The following is a 12,273-nucleotide window of genomic DNA, read 5'->3' on the forward strand; positions in this document are numbered from 1 at the left end:
GTAAGTTAAACCCTGACTGAGGTCTCTGGCGACCTATCAGTTACATGGCGTGATTAGTTGGCGGGCTGGTTGTTACTTAAAGGGATAGTTCACCTTCAGTTGCAGGCCCCATTGACTTCCATAGGATGGAAAAAGAAAAGAAAAGAAAAAACACTATGCGAGTCAGTTGGGACCAGCAACTGAAGGTGAACTATCCCTTTAAAGGTGCACTCAGTAACTTTTGCTGATTAAAAAGTTTTACAAATAGAAAACAGCACTTATATAATTAAGCTGATATGCTCACATGCACTGATGGTCATAGCCTATGGAAAAAAAGCAATTCACAATTCAGTTCAAAAATTCACCTTTAAATAATGCATTTTTTTTTTCAACAATGACATTTATTTGTTAAAAATTGGTTTAGTGTGGCAATATTACAACATTATGGGTTGTTTTGTCATGTGTGAGCAGATTCTATTGTATTTCCATTTTGACTTGTTACTTATTACTTGAATATACTTCCAGAAATACAGCTGGTCATCCCATGTTCCCAAAATGTCTGGCCAGGAGCATGAAAAAGCTGCAGGTGTTGTGCCTAAATCCTCCCCCTGCCATTATTCTGTCACTCTTCACCTGAATGCACACAAACTGATTTTGCAGCTTTGCATCTGCTGAGAACACTGAGATATGTTGTGGTTTGGGTGCAAGATACTAGTTTGGTGGTCACCAAAATGGGATGTTGTTATAGTGGAACAAAGCCAGACCATGAAGCGTGTTTCCAAAAAGCATCATTAGCCAACTATGTCTCAAGTTCCTCTGTTACCGAAATAGTTCAACTATTCCGCGTTTCCCAAAAACCATAGTTCAAAACATTTCTAAACAGCATCCCAAACGTACGTGGTTGGAACTACAGTTCTCAACCTCTGGTTGGAAGCACAGTCTGTTGTTAGTAAGACACGTAGACTTAAATTAAGCTCTTGGGCACAATAAGGAAGATAACAAGCAGTACAATGCCTAACATCTAACATTCCATTTAAATATATCTATTTCAGTCTATAGGGTAGTCGCAACATAATCGCAAACCCCTAATTGCTCCCCAGGTGCTGCAGCAAAATGTTCACGGTGTGTGTTTTTTCACTACTTTGTGTGTGCACTGTGCACTTGGATGGGTTAAATGCAGAGCACAAATTCTGAGTATGGGACACCATACTCGGTCACGTCACGTCACTTTCACCTTTACTATATTTTAGTGTTTGCTCAATAAGCACCATTTTAGAAGAGTGCACATGTTCATGAATGCGTAAGGGAATGCTGGAGTATGACTTAAAAAGGAACCCAGGATGAAGCAAACATCAAATAATGCAAAATGACAAAGAACCAAAAATAATCAAGTAGTTGTCAAGTAGATCTTGAATTGATGATTTACTAAGTTATTAGTTAGTTATAGTTATGTTACTTGTGTGGAGTTCTGTTTGAAATACATGAAATGTTTAGAACGTATATTTATTTAATGAATATACACTAACAGCAGTTCATCTGAAAAAACCTATACCTATTTCAGTGCAGATAACAAGTCTGCACTGAAATGTTTTGAAGCTGCAAGAAGGTCTAAGAAAACCAATTAAGCCTATCTGTATGGAGATGTTGTCATGTTTTATGGGTGGAAGGGTTGACAAGGGGGCCTGTCTTTGCTAGGTTGTGTTACGGGTGTTGTTCTTTCATCCTGGCCAATTTGTCTGAAAGGAGATTGGTACAGAGACTGTGAGCTGGTCTTTGAGAACAGGTTTTGTCATGTTGCATAAGCTCTACGTCATTAGCTTGAAATGCATCAGACAAGTCCAGTAGAATGAGGAAGGTTGATCTGGAGGCAGCTTCGGCCCGCTGCAGGATTTCATTGAGATCAGTGCAGCAGCCGATGTGGAATGTCCACTTTTGTTGCCAGGTGCTTGTTCTGTTGAAGAAAGAAAGACCCCTGACTGACAACAAGAACTCAAAAATAAACCTTAATAAATAATTAAAAAGACTGTTTATCTGCTACAGGCTGCTTAATCACTGGGCCAACTCAAACAACCAGAAGAATCATATTAATCACTTAGACAGGTGTTGTAATTGTGATTTAGCAAAGCAAATAATACGAGTAAGAAGCTTTATGTTGTGATTTTGGCAATCAAAAAAAAAAAAAAAAACTTTTTATGATCTTTTATCTAAAGGTTCTTACAAACAGGGGACATCATAAGCAATTTGTCATATATTAACTATTACTGCTTCTTTTTGTACACAAATGCTCACATTATGCAGACACTTCACTCCATTTTCCATTGTGCTATATTTAAATGCATTTAATGGTCCATTAATCTTTTACTTTGTGAATGCAACAAAGAATAGTGATGCAGGTGGTATAAAAAGGAGCAACATTAAAATATAGTGAATAAATGTTGCAGAGCCGAACAGAGGGTATGCCAAAGTGGCAAAATAACGAAGTGTCTGTTACCTCGATGTTCCTTCTCATTGGAAATGCATATTTTAACAAACTTTGTCCAGAATGTCCATGAATATTTTAGAGAGAAGGCCTTTTTCCCTTCAGACTGCCCTTGAGCAAGAGATGCTAAGTAGAACACACCATCAACAATGGTTCTTGAATGTTTCTTGTTTGGTAGTTGACTTTAACTCAAAACATCCAGAGGCAAGTCTAGGTTTTCAATAAGTTTTAACAGTCTCCTGCTATCATACCCTGCTGTGCAAGGATATAATCCAGTATTGCTTAGGCATTGATGGAGTGTGACTACCCCTGAACAGAACTAAAAAGTTTGTGATAATCGAAAAAATTGTTCAAATGTCCTTTTAATCTGTCAACACGATTCATTAATATTTGTCACTAAGTCTGGAAAGAGATGTTTCTTTGAAAATGTGTTTTAGACACTGTCCTTTCTGTGGAATTTTGTTTATATGAAGCTGCCACAGCTGAAACAAATGTCAGCATTGCATGTAAAACATCTCTGACAACCCCTCAAAAAAACAAAACACACAAAAACATGTAGATCATTTTGGTAAATGTATTATGCACATATGCTATTTGCCTGCTGTTGGACACTTGTTCCGTTGTTGCATTGATGCTATACTTCAATATGACAGTGTAAAACTGCTAAACATTCTGAGGACATAAACATCTTAGAATTTGTTTTCAATATGCTCACAATCATAAACATGCCAAGCTGTAGTGGTATATGGATTTGGGTGCAGATTTTAATGTTTGGAGAGAATGAAAAAAATAACTTTGAGGAGGGTTTATATGGAAAATTTATACTGTATGGTGTAGAGAGGGTGGAAAAATGCAGTAATAAAAAATAAGCTGGAAAACAGTTGCAGAGATACTGAGATATTGTTTTGAACGAAAATATAATTACACAGTACCCCTCTAAATGTAAATATTGATAGGTGAGATCAACTGTTGTTTACCAGCAGGATAATTAAAAAGCCTTTTTTCACTGTTATAATATGTTTCTCCTTGTGACACATTTATTAATCATCACAGTCATAAGAGAAGGGGTTTTCTTTTCATTCAATCAGAATGAGTGTATTTGGGAACAGTTAAAGTGGTCATATGATGCAATTTCAAGTTTTCCTTTCTCTTTGGAGTGTTACAAGCTCTTGGTGTATAAAGAAGATCTGTAAAGTTGCAAAGACTAAAGTCTCAAATTCAAAGAGATATTCATTATAAAAGTTAAGGCTTGTCCACACCCTCCTAAAACGGCTCGTTCTAACATGCCCCCATGTCTACGTTACGATGTGGGAAGATTTACATAACACCGCCCAAATGTTCACGCAAAGAAAGGAGGCATACCTTTGATTCTTGCTGTTGCTGCCGGCGCCATGTCGTGGAGACGCTGTGTTTCATTGTGAAAGCGAAGCTACTTTGTTTGACTTCCAAAAGAGGACACAACTAGAAATCATTGGTTAAGCTGTATTTACAAAACTGTTGTATTCAACCCAAATATTCAGATGTGTGCAGCTCGTTTTACGGAGGATGGGGACTGTTTCCTGTAAGAGTATTCTATAATGCCGGTGTCTGTTTCTATAAAGTGGCGCAGTTACAACTTTGCAAAGACAGTCTGGTGCTTCTGACGCACAGTCTGTAAGTACAAAGTACATATTTAAAGAATTTGCCACTGATGATTCAAACACAAGTTTCTCTGATCACAAATGCAGACATGGTTTTATGGTTATGCGGCGCGATACACAAAACGCAATGCGTAAAAAGACAGTATAAGTCATTATAATCAGTAATTATGTCCCCACTGGATGCAACAAATGCCTCGTTTATAATGGGTTATATTGTTTTTGTCTTGTCACACTGGGACATGACATCACAGTGTGGTAAGGCAGCATTTCCCAATCCCAGTCCTCTTAACACATACAACATTTTTTCTATTTGACCATAAGTGCCCTGTGAAGTGGACATCCCAGGATATTCCGCCATGATTCCAGTTCGAAACGAGTGTATATGTTCCATTCCAAGGGATTTAAAGTGTGAGAGATGTGAATTTAAATTGTATTTATTTACAGAGATATATGATATCACACTCGTCTGTGTGTAAAGATGCTGCAGACAGCAGTGCAACACAAATACATGAATGAATGTTCAGAAGTGAAGTAAACTTCAATGGATTTCCCCTGCTCAGGGAGTAGGGAGCAATGAACACGGTGCAGGGATCATATCAGACGGAACAGTTCACGCTCTCTTCTAATGAGCTGGTTATATGAAACAGGTTTCTCAACAAAGAGAGACATGCAAATTATCCAGAGCAGGGGGGCACGAGGACTGGGATTGGGAACCGCTGTGGTAAGGGGCATAACATTTCCATCACACGATTGAGGCATTCAGCCAATCACATCATACTGGATACCTGGCCAATCAGAGCACACCTTGCTTTTCAGACCGATGAGCTTTGTAAAAATCAACGAGTTTCAGAAAGGCGGGGCATAGAGAAAAAATAATGTACATTATATGGAAAATAATGTGTTTTTCGAACCTTAAACCACATAAACACATTGCATTACACCAAATACACCAAATAATGTTCTTTTTAGCAGCATCATATGACCCCTTTAAAAAATAAATTTTACACGTGCATGCAATATAAATTCATAATATGAACTGCGCAGATTGAAAAAAATACACTTGCAGGTCTTCTAAACTTCAAAACGTCAAACAAAGTTGTGTTTCCTCTTACCCTGGTGAAGGATGCAGGGGTCACACTCATCCAGAGAGTTTCGACAGCAGGGTAGCCCACTTTTGTTCCCTGAGATGGGCACTTACATCCCTTTAAGAATATGGAAACTCTGTTTCCATGGGAACTCAAAACAAAAGGGGGAAATGTTTTCCTCTTTAGTCTATCCTGCTCAACCGTTCTACCAACCTAGGAAATAGCCCACATCTGTCTTTGTAACACCCACCTTAGAGAAAAACAAATATTTTTCTCATAACAAAAGTGAAAGTTGCAGCAGAAGGCTGAAAGTCTATATGTAAAGAAAATAATCCAAATGGATCAGGAAAATAGAGAAACAGATGGGGGAGGGTGTTAGAGAGAGAGAGAGAGAGAGAGAGAGAGAGAGAGAGAGAACAAATGAAAGAGTTCTCAGAGTCAGTCATTTGTATACCTTTCCACATTATATTATCTGCTTGACCAGTGAAATGTTGCCTATGCGTTATATATATTCTCCCAACAGTGCTTTGTCAGCACATAAATTATTATTATTATTAAATTCTCCTATACACTTCTCTAGAAACTACATTTACAGTTTTTACATTTACAGCTACAACTACAACAATTTGGTTTGTTGACAGAACGTTATTGAGAGGAATATTTAGAAGTAACTGTGTCTAACAGTAGGAGAATGGGTTAAAGGTTTCCCCTTGCTCTGTATCAAACGTCTTACGTCACAGCAACAGTTGAGCAGTGAAACCGCAACAGACTGTAAATTGAGGGAGAGAGTAAGAGAAACTGTCTGAGAGAGAAGAGAGAGAGAGTGGAAGAGGAAAGACAGAGACTGGGGTTACTAATCACTGGCCTCATGTTGCAGGAGCTCATTTGACAAAACAGAAGTCTAGGCAGAAGAATGCTCTTTCCCTCAGGCCAGCTGGCTGTGACTGCAGGGATATGGATGTCCTCTAAGAGTGGATACCATGCTGCTTCACTCCCTCTCTTTCTTTATCTTCTTCAGTTTTTAAGCACTGGAGCATCTTGGCCAAATGGTAAGAGTTTTGCAAGAACTGTAACATTTACTTTCAAAAGTAATGACTGTGTTTCTGTCACAGACACTGTTACTGCAATGCACTGTGTAATTTAAATGCCACTGGAAAATATGTTTATACAACTGTATGTTTAGTCCTTTAACACCACTTAATGTTATTCTGCAGGTTACATGCCATTAAAGTGCATATGCTTTAAAGGTCAGCTTTAGATAAGTGTTTCTTAAGTACCAGTTAACTTTTTTCATACTTGCTGAAAATTATGAATCTGTTTAAATATTCAAAAGTTGTCTTTGTGTTGCTCAGTTCTGTTTATTGTTCAGTAAATCTGGATGCATGTGCTTGATGTGCATAAATCTCTTCGGACATTCTCACAAATGATAAAAACAGAAGTTAGATAAATGTGCCAGGAATTGACTAGGAATCTTTTTTGTGAACTCAAAGACAGCAAGACAGACAGGAAACTTGCTGACACAAAAACTGAAGCAGTGGGGTAGGTTACAATTTTAGCACTATTGCAACTGATTAGAACAGTTTCAATAGTAGAACTGTTTTCACTTGTAAACAGTGTTTGATCTGTGCATATTTCTCTCCTAATTCAGACTAGATGGGTTTTTCACTGCAGAAATCAACATCGATTACGGACACAGAAACTAAGGCTTAAAGGTTTAAAAACTTTTTGATATGTTTGTTTACAAACACATTAATTGATGTTAATTGATGGACTGGAGTCGTGTGGATTACTTGTGGATTATTGTGATGTTCTTATCAGCTGTTTGGACTCTCATTCTGACGGCACCCATTGCACCATTGGTGACCCAGATAGCATGGTGACTTCGATACAATAATGAGTTTTGATTCAAACCATCATTTTAGTTGAGATTGACATTTCAGTGGTGAACATTCCTATGCTGAAGTCTTGTTTGTTGAACCACCTGACAATTTCATGCATATCTTTTTATTTCTTAGTTCCTTTGTTTTGCATGCTTGTTATTTGCATTTGATTTATTGTTACTGAAACTAATAATATACATTAATTAAAAATTTTATGAGTGTTTGAATAAACCATCCATTTTTCTAAATTCTTAAAAAAAAAGTGTATGCAACTTGCTTTAGTAATATTTATTAGGAATTTTATGAATAAAGTTCCAACAACATTTAACAGATTTCTTGAAGTGCAAATGACATGAAGGTGAGCAAGAATATCAGACTTTACACACAGCCCACGTATTGCATCTAATACTCAATGTTTGCACAGAACATTACCATTTTTCCTTTAGTAGAGCTGAAGGCAGATGAGGATGGGACTATTAAAAAAATGAGAAGCGCGTTGCTGATAATGGTGATACTGACTATACATTAGCCCCTTTCACACAACAATACCTTTACAGATAAATACACAAATATGCTGATCACACAAGCAACGGCATTCTGGCTTTTTACCAGTAAGAGACCATTCACAGATCAGAATCAAAATACCGGTAAATCCTGTGATGTCTGTAAATGGTAGGGCTTGCATAGACTAGTCGAGGTTTCATGTCTTTTCATTTACAGTAGCATGAACCACGAGTAGTTGAGTAACTCGAGTATTTTTTAAATAAGAAATCGTCTAGCAGAAATCAGTAGTCGTGCAACCCCTAGTAAACGGAAACGATCTTTAAATGTTGCTCCATTGTCTTCATTCCCCCGCATGAGTAGAAGCGCTTTAGTTTCACTATCTGTCTAATTTGACAACATTTTGAGTGACTTTTGAAGCCTGTGCATGCTCTTATAAACACCTGATGCGCATAATAGTAGCCTATCCAACTGCAGGGTGACCGTGATTTCACCAAGTACAACATGTTCCTGGATCAACATCCTTGATGATCCTGGAACAACATTCCTATCAACCAGAATTGAGGGATAACTTTTCAGGAAGTATCTGTTTTAGCCTTATGATTGGGGTTAGGTGCTTCTACTCCCTTCTTAATCAGCTATCATTTCACACTGATTTTAGGAAAAAAAATATGGGTAGGGTTAGGTTTTGGGGTAGCGATTGGGTTAAGTCTATATTTTTGGACAGTAATGTTGATCCAGGATCAACAAAAGATGTGCAGGAACATGTCTTACTTGGCAAAATCACGGCGACCCCAACTGCAGAGCCACAGCGCTGATGAATGATAAAGAAGGCTGGGTCTCGAGTGGGACAACAGTCAAAGATGTCCATCTAGCACATAATAAAATGAATAAAAAGCACACTTTGTAGAAAGACAAATAAATAAATAAATAAATAAATAAATAAATGCCTTCACAAAAAAGAAGACAGAGAGAGAAAGAGCGAGAGGAGGCTTCTAAAGGCAGTTCAACATTGCAAACATGAATACAAAGCTCCAGCAAGCCAGCAGGTAAATCATCATATACAATATTTAGCAGTTTGTCACACTTTAATTATTGTAATTAAGTATATTTCCCATTATAACCACTTGTCTTGATACTAGTAATCTATAACACATCATATTTTATTAAAACCATATTATAGTAGGCTTATAAATAGTTAAAAAATATAGTATAAATGTTCTAAATTAGTTGTTTATTAGTATATAATATAGATTCATGCTGTAAAATATTAAATTAATGTCTAATACTTATAGGGGAGAGTGGGGTAAGATTATCCAATTTTTACTTATGTGGTCCTCAAGATATGGGAAAATGATGCAAAAGTACAATTAAAGTGTCTATCTCATCCAAATGAAAGTATTCCTATCATTTTAAATGATCAGAATGTATCTATGACAAAGGGTTCTAAAAATATATAAAAAGTGTTCCCCTGGCTCAGTTTGCTCTGGGTTTGGGGTAAGTTGACCCGAGTCAAGTCAGTGGGTAAGATGCACCATCTGGATGTAAAATGACCATCCGACTAAATCTGATTCAAACCTATGTGAAATAAATAATAATTTAAAAACTAATTTAATAATTTCCTTTTACAGACAGTCATATTTCTTTATTTAAAGTTAACTTTAACAGCATAAAACCAACCAAATGAAGTTTAAATTTCAATATTTAATTGTTTGCATTTCTGAAACAATATGTTGAACACCAAAGTTGTAGCCTTCCTAAAAACAGACTAAACAGAGTTTGTTGGCCATTAGTGACTACAAGTGGGGAAAAAAAAAAAAATATATATATATATACATATACATATATATATATATATATATATATATATATATATATATATATATATTTTTTTTTTTTTTTTTATTTTTTTCACAGCAATATCTGCCAACACTGCCAGAACTTAAATTGATAGTAATCAAGAGCCCACAGACATGTTATTGCTGACAGGATACCACATACGGTAAGGCAAACGCAAAACAATAAAATAAAAATAAACACACATCATGATATTATCTGTGAGAAACATTATCAACACTATCAAAACAGTAGCATATAACACTAGTCCAGAGATCTGTAGAACAAATATGTTGCATCAATGCTATATCATATTGTATTTTCACAAAGTCGTGCCAGCAACATTCATAAGGGCACTAGACAAAGTTACCATCTTTATAGCAATGGTTATTAATGAAAACTATAACAGTAATAGGCCTATGTATTGCTGAATAATAATAAACAACTGATAAAATTATATACACCAAATTTGCTGTTGTTGGCACACTTTGTAGAAAGACAAATAAATAAATAAATAAATGCCTTCACAAAAAAGAAGACAGAGAGAGAAAGAGCGAGAGGAGGCTGCTAAAGGCAGTTCAGCATTGCAAACATGAATACAAAGCTCCAGCAAGCCAGCAGGTAAATCATCATATACAATATTTAGCAGTTTGTCACACTTTAATTCTTGTAATTAGGTATATTTCCCATTATAACCACTTGTCTTGATACTAGTAATCTTTAACACATCATATTTTATTAAAACCATATTATAGTAAGCCTATAGTAGTTCAAAATATAGTATAAATGTTCTAAATGTTCTAAATTAGTTGTTTATTAGTATATAATATAGATTCATGCTGTAAAATATTAAATTAATGTCTAATACTTATAGGGGAGAGTGGGGTAAGATTATTCAGTTTTTACTTATGTGGTCCTCAAGATAAGGGAAAATGATGCAAAAGTACAATTAAAGTATCTATCTCATCCAAATGAAAGTATTCCTATCATTTTAAAGGACAAAAATTTATAAAATACAAAGGGTTCTAAAAAATATGGCTTATTAAAAAGTGTTCCCATGGCTCAGTTTGCCCCGGGTTTGGGGTAAGTTGACCCGAGTCGAGTCAGTGGGTAAGATGTACCATCTGGGTGTAAAATGACCATCCGACTAAATCTGATTCAAACCTATGTGAAATAAATAATAATTTAAAAACTAATTTAATAATTTCCTTTTACAGACAGTCATATTTCTTTTCTTAAAGTTAACTTTAACAGCATAAAACCAACCAAATGAAGTTTAAATTTCAATATTTAATTGTTTGCATTTTTTAAACAATATGATGAACACCAAAGTTGTAGCCTTCCTAAAAACAGACTAAACAGAGTTTGTTGGCCATTAGTGACTACAGGTGGAAATATATATTTATTTATTTGTTTTTGTTGGTTTTTTTCACAGCAATATCTGGCAACACTGCCAGAACTTAAATTGATAGTAATCAAGAGCCCACAGACATGTTATTGCTGACAGGATACTACATACGCAAACGCAAACGCAAAAAAAAAAACAAAAAAAAACATCATGATATTATCTGTGAGAAACATTATCAACACTATCAAAACAGTAGCATATAACACTAGTCCAGAGATTTGTAGAACAAATATGTTGCATCAATGCTGTATCATATTGTAGTTACATTTTCACAAAGTCGTGCCAGCAACATTCATAAGGGCACTAGACAAAGTTACCATCTTTATAGCAATGGTTATTAATGAAAACTATAACAGTAATAGGCCTACGTATTGCTGAATAATAATAAACAACTCATAAAATTATATACAAACCCGACTGCAAAAAAGTTGGGACACTGTACAATTTGTGAATAAAAACAGAATGCAATGATGTGGAAGTTTCAAATTTCAATATTTTATTCAGAATACAACATAGGTGACAAATCAAATGTTTAAACTGAGAAAATGTATCATTTTAAGGGAAAAAATAAGTTGATTTTAAATTTCATGGCATCAACACTCAAAATATCTCAATCTCAAAAAAGTTGGGACAAGGCCATGTTTACCACTGTATAGCATCCCCTCTTCTTTTTATAACAGTCTGCAAACGTCTGGGGACTGAGGAGACAAGTTGCTCAAGTTTAGGAATAGGAATGTTGTCCCATTCTTGTCTAATACAGGCTTCTAGTTGCTCAACTGTCTTAGGTCTTCTTTGCCGCATCTTCCTCTTTATGATGCGCCAAATGTTTTCTATGGGTGAAAGATCTGGACTGCAGGCTGGCCATTTCAGTACCCAGATCCTTCTTCTACGCAGCCATGATGTTGTAATTGATGCAGTATGTGGTCTGGCATTGTCATGTTGGAAAATACAAGGTCTTCCCTGAAAGAGACGACGTCTGGATGGGAGCATATGTTGTTCTAGAACTTGGATATACCTTTCAGCATTGATGGTGCCTTTCCAGATGTGTAAGCTGCCCATGCCACACACACTCATGCAACCCCATACCATCAGAGATGCAGGCTTCTGAACTGAGCACTGATAACAACTTGGGTTGTCCTCGTCCTCTTTAGTCCGGATCACATGGCGTCCCAGTTTTCCAAAAAGAACTTCAAATTTTGATTCGTCAGACCAAAGAACAGTTTTCCACTTTGCCACAGTCCATTTTAAATGAGCCTTGGCCCAGAGAAAACGCCTGCGCTTCTGGATCATGTTTAGATATGGCTTCTTTTTTGACCTATAGAGTTTTAGCCGGAGACGATGAATGGCACGGTGGATTGTGTTCACCGACAATGTTTTCTGGAAGTATTCCTGAGCCCATGTTGTGATTTCCATTACAGTAGCATTCCTGTATGTGATGCAGTGCCGTCTAAGGGCCTGAAGATCA

The 12,273-nt window shown here is 36.2% G+C and overlaps 1 long non-coding RNA gene across 1 annotated transcript; it reads left to right on the top strand.

Annotated features, from left to right (window-relative positions):
- Positions 1 to 5,793: 5,793 nt before the first annotated feature.
- LOC122145666 lies at positions 5,794 to 8,457 on the top strand. The gene is made up of 3 exons (XR_006160487.1): positions 5,794 to 6,232; positions 6,674 to 6,722; positions 6,832 to 8,457. It is a non-coding gene; the product is annotated as an uncharacterized LOC122145666 (long non-coding RNA).
- The last annotated feature ends 3,816 nt before the right edge of the window (positions 8,458 to 12,273 follow it).

This window comes from Cyprinus carpio, chromosome A7, assembly GCF_018340385.1.
Source record: "Cyprinus carpio isolate SPL01 chromosome A7, ASM1834038v1, whole genome shotgun sequence".
Lineage (NCBI taxonomy): Eukaryota > Metazoa > Chordata > Actinopteri > Cypriniformes > Cyprinidae > Cyprinus > Cyprinus carpio.